General features: G+C 40.5%; 1 long non-coding RNA gene across 1 annotated transcript; it reads right to left on the minus strand.

Moving 5' to 3' along the window:
- Positions 1 to 906: 906 nt before the first annotated feature.
- On the minus strand, positions 907 to 3,852 carry LOC121706183. Its single transcript, XR_006030980.1, has 2 exons — positions 3,796 to 3,852; positions 907 to 1,159 (listed from the first exon to the last, which is right to left on the minus strand). It is a non-coding gene; the product is annotated as an uncharacterized LOC121706183 (long non-coding RNA).
- Positions 3,853 to 7,423: the final 3,571 nt, after the last annotated feature.

The raw sequence follows: 7,423 nt of genomic DNA on the forward strand, positions 1-7,423 counted from the left end.
CTCTATTGCGTGGGTGGAAGGTATTGACTATTGGCCGGGGAGGGTCATGTCTTTTTTGAAAAGACTGCTGGAGGGTCGTTGAAAATTTTCTTGCAGGCAGGGAAGGGTCATGCAACTTTTGATTGAAGCACTCTAAATCCCTCCGGTGACCCCGTTTATAAATAACGAACGGTCCCTTAATATGCAAGTTTTTTCATTGGAATGGTTATATGACTTTTTTCGGGTTTAATAGTGGCCGTCTTGCTTCCACCTAGCGCCTGTGAGCGGAAAAAACATCCTTGCAACTGTGGGCCGGCGGGCCGACGGCCTCAGTGTCAGGAAGTATAACGAGTGTAACAAATTGCTTTACTGCATTCAAATACACATACACGCCAGGCACCAGCTAGAAAAAGGTAGCGATGGAGTTTCTCAGACTTTCATCATGACAGAGCCAGCGAAAAAGAAGCAAAAACTGAGAAAACAGTAAGGAAATTGCCAATACTGCATAGTTTACCTTTAAATAAGTTGAAAGCAAACAATTCAACATTTTAAACATGTGTAGACCGTGACCGTAGAGGAGAATCTCTCACTGCTATCAGTGTCAGCATCACTGCTAAAAACAGTACGTCTGTTGGTTACGGTTAAACGCCTGGAAAATATTAAGCTGCTGCTGTTGTTTTCTTTTCATGACTGAATGATTTAGGCTATTATCCTATGAATTAATGGAACGTTGTGTTTTTAAGCGCCAGAATTGACCCATCCAAAGCCATGCCCGAAAACCGCCACAGGCCAATCATTATCATGTCATGACAATGCTACGTTTTCATATTTTATAGTCTATGGTTTCCATGCACACCATATTCCGGTTTTATCCAGAATAATGCCAATATTCAGATTGCACATGAGTCAATAAATATAGGCTAGTTGTCACACAAGTTTTTTTTTATTGCTGTAGGCTAATATTGAATGATTTCACAAATAAAGCTGTGAAAAAATTGTACACACAGTGCGTACAGGATTACGGGATTAAGCTACTCTGGGAGGACCCCAGAGCGTAGCACTGTAAAAAAAAACAAAAATCATGCCCCCAGAGTGTGTAGCAATGTAGCTGCCTAGCTGGGATACTACTTGGGATGTCATCCTTCATTGTGTCGTGCCACACCATCTTTTTGGCTTCCACCTGGGAATTAAGACACCAAAGAAATGCATTAGAATGTGTGTGTGTGTGTGTGTGTGCATGTGTGTGTCCATGTGTGTGTGTATGCTGTGGCATGTCACTTAACAAGTAAAGTTTGTTTACACAACAAATGGTTGCTTACAACAGTTTGTTGCCATGGCAGCCCCATCACAACAGCCCAACAAACCTGTCAGCCTTCTGCTGTGGACTGATAACTCTTTTACTGTGGCCCCGGCATAAGAGCTTTATGGCTTTATTGGATACACAGTGGGAGTTCAGTGAACTCTGAACTTTTCACCATCTATCATTCATTTTTTAAAGATTTTAAAACCGATTTCAAAAATCTATTTTTTTTCTTTATACCAACAGTACTCAGTGGCCTCGAGAAACAGAGATCCATGTGAAAACTCTCCAGAGTTCTCCTGGAATTGCGCTCTACAACTCCCAAGCTACTTTGTCTCAGAAGCACACACCACCAAGAGAGTATTTTTGGCAATGTTGCTCATGATATAATGTGAAGACTTTTCTTACATGTGTGTGTGTGTGTGTGCGTGTGTGTGTGTGTGCGTATGCGTGTGTGTGTGTGTGCGTGCGTATGTGTGCGTGTGTGTGCATGTGGGTGAAATTACGTCTGTGCATGTTCCTGCTAATTTTATAATAATAATAATAATAATAAAGCTTTATTTGTATAGCACCTTTCATACACAGAATGCAGCTCAAAGTGCTTTACATTTGAAGCATGTAACACAATAGTAGTCAGTCAGTCATTATCAATCACTTTTCTTTGCTGTTTATGATATGCTCAGCAACATATCAAAAATATAGAAAATGACGTCATAAGACTGGCAGCCTTAACCCTCTTACCCCCCACAAGCACGCCATATGGCAACTGTGGCAAGGAAAAACTCCCATATTCCAGGAAGAAACCTTGAGCAGAACCTGACTTAATAGGGGGAGCCCATCTGCTTCTGGCTGGCTGCGCCCTCCAATAGTAGCAGATGTAGAATAATCTGAAAATGTAGTCTACAGGATAAGATGAGTTAACTAAAGGCTTTCCTGTACAGGTATGTTTTCAGATCTTTTTTAAAAATATTTACTGAACTCGCCTGCTTGATGTACAGAGGCAGGGTGTTCCATAGTTTGGGGGCATAATGGATAAACGCAGCTTCTCCACTTTGTTTGTGGAGCACTTTGGGTACGATTAAAAGATTAGAATTGGATGATCTAAGTTTCCTTTGTGGTTGATAAGATATTAAAAGCTCAGAGATATATGAAGGTGCTATGCCATTCAGAGCTTTGTAAGTAATTAACATAACCTTAAAATCAATTCTATAGGAAATAGGGAGCCAGTGCAGTTCAGCCAACACAGGGGTGATGTGTTCTCTCTTCTTAGTCTTAGTTAAAAGTCTAGCCGCAGAGTTCTGTATGAGTGCCAATTTCTTTAGATGTTTTTTGGGAAGACCAGTGAAAAGTGCATTGCAGTAGTCTAACCTGCTAGTGATAAAGGCGTGAATTAGTTTTTCTGCATCTTGTTGAGTTAAAAAGGGCCGCACTTTGGCAATGTTTCTCAAGTGGAAATAGGCTGTCTGAGTAACTTTACTGATATGGGGCTTAAAACTTAACTCTGCATCTAAGATGCAGATGCAGAGTGCAATTTTTGCATGTGTAGTGTTACTTCATGTACTCTGTTCTGTAGTAGGATTGCGTTTGTCATATGCATGTACTTCCATCATTACTGCTTTGCTGTTATATAAAGTGAGAACGACAAGGAGCACTAACAACATTTAAACCTGCTTTGCAGTTAAGCTGCCTGGGGAAGAAAACTGTAAAAGTACAAGGACCTGCGTCTGTAATTATATTATTCTCTCGATGGATCTCTTATGGTGTGTGAGTTTGAGTTTCAGACCTTGACAGACGCTGGTTAACTTCCATGATCGCCTCTAGCAGTGCTATGTGCTTTAACAGACAAAGAATGTTCTAGGGTTTTCAAACCTTGAGATGGCATTGAGCCAATGCAGAGACGATTTAGACATCACCCACCAAACAGTGGCATTTTTTACCGTGTTGGAAGTGCTTTAAACACATTTAGTAAGTTGTCAGAGCTGATCACATCGATTGATCCATAAATATTGCATGCACATTAGCCAATATGATTAGTGCAGGGTAGTCAGTACTAGCGTGCTCTCACTATCAAAACATTTCCTCTTCTAGGTTTCTTTGTTTGTGCACCTTATCTTCAAAGTGACACTCACAAAGCACGTCTGTGTCACCCACGATTATCTGACCCTGCTGATGTGTCTGCTCCACCCGTCCATTTACCACAGGTGAGGTGGTGAAGTGGTAAATGAGGACACATGGCTCTCTTCGCAGACAATTTGGTAGCAACAACATATCATCGGTAGGGTAAAACTAACCTGTCTTACGTGACCTGTCTAATTATCATTATCTCACGCGACCTGTCTAATTATCAACGGTAGGGTAAAACTAACCTGTCTTACGTGACCTGTCTAATTATCATTATATCACGCGACCTGTCTAATTATCATCGGTAGGGTAAAACTAACCTGTCTTACGTGACCTGTCTAATTATCGTTATCTCACGCGACCTGTCTAATTATCATCGGTAGGGTAAAACTAACCTGTCTCACGCGACATGTTGAATCCCAGCTCGCGTTCCCTATGGGTGAACAGTCCAGTATCTTCACAACGAGAGCAAGAGCTGATATGAGATAGAGATAGAGCATGCAGTGTAATAGATATTCTCATAAATACGTAATGTGCAGTGTAATAGATATTCTCATAAATACGTAATGTGCAGGCCATGACATCTGGTTTGTTGTGCCAAGACAACTTGAAAACAAATAGATGAATCAAACCAGTACTGCATGGTTGGTGAATGTTGGTTTTAGTCTGTAAATCCAGCAGACTTCGTGGACAGCATATTGTTTGAGTGGACACAGCTTCAAGAGTTTAAAATAAGCTAGAGAAAATGCAACACTGGTCTGACTTTTTCAGTGCAGTGTTGTACTTTTTCAGTTATTTAAAAGTTATTCTCCCCTGCACAAACCAGCAGCAACATGCCGATTCTAATAGAGACATACATCACAAGAAACCTAAATAGTTCATTGATGTTTGCTAGAACAATACTTTCATGCATTTTCATGCTGGGAGACCATGGAGCAGTAAGTACTGTATTTTTGAACATATTTTTGGTACTGGTGTACGGAACACTAGAGGGGTCATTGAAAGATATTTTTTAGTTCATATCCAGAAATTGTACAGTCATTGTACTAAATTGTGTACAATCATTTTACTAAATTGTGTACGTTTTACTAAATATTACGCTGTTTTTTATTTTTTTAGATAACTGTTCAGACTAATTCAAACCTTCATTCAAATGTGTGTGAAACCATCTACCGTAATTACGTTTTTATTGCATGTTGTAACTGAACGGCAGAGAAAGACAATCTTTTGCTGCAATCCTATGCAATATTTGCTGATCTAGCTGGGTGGTTGAAGCGCAACACCCTGCTCACACCCAGACCTCTCTGTTTCACATGAAGAGAGGGTGTGTCTGCCAAGCATCAGTTGGGTAACAGCTTCAAGGTCTCCTCAAGGCCAACATACTCGACTTTCCCCTCTCTCATATTTGCTCTAACTGCTCTCATTTCTTCTTCTCCTGCACTCTCTTTCTCTCTCTCTCAATTTGTTTTTATTGCTATGACAAGTTCAGGCAAGTATGCTGGCAGGTTTATCTACCTTGCCCCTGCATCAATCAATCTGTCATTCAAGAAAATTAAGGAGCAAATCACAGGTTCTGTCTTTTTACGGTGTGTAAGCTATCTGCTCAGTTAGTTTCTGTCAGTGGGTATCTCCCTGACATCATCATCTGGTTCTTGTCATGAGGATATTAAACTGAAGTAATCCCCTCCAAACTCTAACAAACACTCTGCATTGATATTCAACTGTTGTTCACCGCTGTTGTTTTCATGATAGAGAGTAAGTCATTAATGTAAGAAACTATTTATCCACATTTTAGCTGAAAAGTGACTGTTGTCACAGAAATTCCAGTTGACTGATTCAACTGTTGAATAGAGGACATTCTGAAATTAATAATAATAAAAATAAATAATAAGGCTGCAGGGCCTCAGAGCCAGTTCCAGAACAGAGAAGAGAAAGCCAGAGAAAGTTCCAGCCCTTGAGTTTGAAAAAAAGAGAAGAAGAAGAAGGAGAAGAAGAAGGAGAAAAAAGAAAAGCAGGTGCCCTAAAGCGAGTGTCACGTATCTGTTTTGACATGGCTGCATGCTCGCCATTCAGGTGACGGGCGTGTCATCACTCGCTCCCCCTCCTTGGCCTTAGGGAGGCTGTGGCATGTATCACTCACTGCAGGGCTTTGAATGTCAAGCCTGTGACGCTACACTATAGCTGCTCAACCCAACATATTATCTCACTGTTGTCATTCACTTTGTGCAGGGTTGGGCCAGAGCACTCTCATATTACTACTATCTTACAGTGTATTACCATTACTATTAGAGTGCACTTCAAAGCCAAAAATGGCATTTATTGTGTCAGAATAAGTTGCTTAGTCACTGTCTTCACCTGACGATCTTTCCAAAGTCCAGTTAAATCCTGGTAATGTTTTAAAAGTAAACCATATTTAAGAGGAGTATATCAGAGACCTATATGACTTGCTATTTAATGCTGCATTATTACAAGTGTATATCTGTAAGGGATAATTTGTTGTCCTCAATATAAAATAAATCCTGCAGGGTGGATGGTGCCCCATGCACATCAGAAGTGTTTTTTTAAACAATGTTGCTACCGTGTAATGGTGTCTGCTGAGAAAAAAAAAATCCATGCAAAAATAATGTGAACATACCTCACAGATATGCTAAAAATTGGCAATTACCACCAATAGCATAATTATCCCACAGATTTGCAAAACCTGGCCAATTACCACCAATAGTTGGCATTGATAAAAGCCAAAGCCAGATTATAGGTGTGTTGCTAGTGCGTATCCTGGGCGGACAGTGTTTATTATTAATATGTTGCTAGTGGTAACAGGTGTGTTGCATTCTTGTATTCTGCTGCTTTTGGGAAATGCTCCAAAAATAGAAAAGATGATTCATGAGAGGGATTTTATCCTACTTCAGCTAACATTCCTTTCGGGATTACGCGGACGTAGCTTTTTATCTTCCCTTCCTGGCTATATGCCCTCAGTCACTTTAGTGGGAGGTGCACAGTGTTGAATTATTACTTGATCCTCCATAGACCTTCACAGCAGCTGTTTTGGCATGAACTAGTAGGGAAAGCACAGGTGTTACTAATTACATCAATGTTATTAGTTCAGCTTTGTTCAGTTTCAATGTATAAGTAAGTATACTCTTTTGATCCCGTGAGGGAAATGTGGTCTCTGCATTTATCCCAATCAGTGAATTAGTGAAACACACTAAGCACACAGTGAACACACAGTGAGGTGAAGCACACACTACTCCCGCCGCAGTAAGCCGAAGCCCAACCAGTTGGCCACCGCTGCCCACTTGTAGCATAATCAGAACCTTAATTAATGTCATTTGTAACACCAGAAACATTCATGTAAAAATGGCTGATGTGAACAAGGTCCATTGGTTTAAAAGCTGCAGTCAAAAATCCCATTCTTCATTTTATGTGCTTCTTTCAGTGAGATCATCATGGCCTTTCATGAGTCTCACATCAAACACTATCACGGATTTTGCTTTGTGACTATAGCTCGAGGCCAGAAACCGGTTTCAGGATTCTGCATGTCTATAGTCTCAAGCACATTGCCAACACTTGGCCAAGTCAGAAACAATGTCAGGAAGTCATAAGTCAGAAACAATGCACACGTGTGTGTTTTTTTTTATCCTTGTTTCGTAGCCAGCAATACTTTGAGATGTAAATGATGTTGCATTTGTATCAGAAATGTACTTTCCTAAACATCCCCAAGATTAAGGGGCAGCACGTTGCTGCATGATGGAGCACACAAAGGATCTGCCCACATACAGTATGGTGCTCGATGTGCTCTGTGCCAGGTAGTCAGAAGAAACATACATAAAACAAATGGTCCAAAATAGGGCTGGCCGATATATCGGTATTACGACTTCGACCGACTGAAAACAATATGTAGTTGAGACAATATCGTAATACCGGTATTATGTCAAATAATGGCCCATTTTATCAAAGGCACTTGCTCTTCTGTGTTCAGACCATTCAGATTCTCCCTCGCAGGCTGCACTACAAACTTTCAAA

The sequence above is a fragment of the Alosa sapidissima genome, chromosome 3 (genome assembly GCF_018492685.1).
Source record: "Alosa sapidissima isolate fAloSap1 chromosome 3, fAloSap1.pri, whole genome shotgun sequence".
NCBI classification, from domain to species: domain Eukaryota; kingdom Metazoa; phylum Chordata; class Actinopteri; order Clupeiformes; family Clupeidae; genus Alosa; species Alosa sapidissima.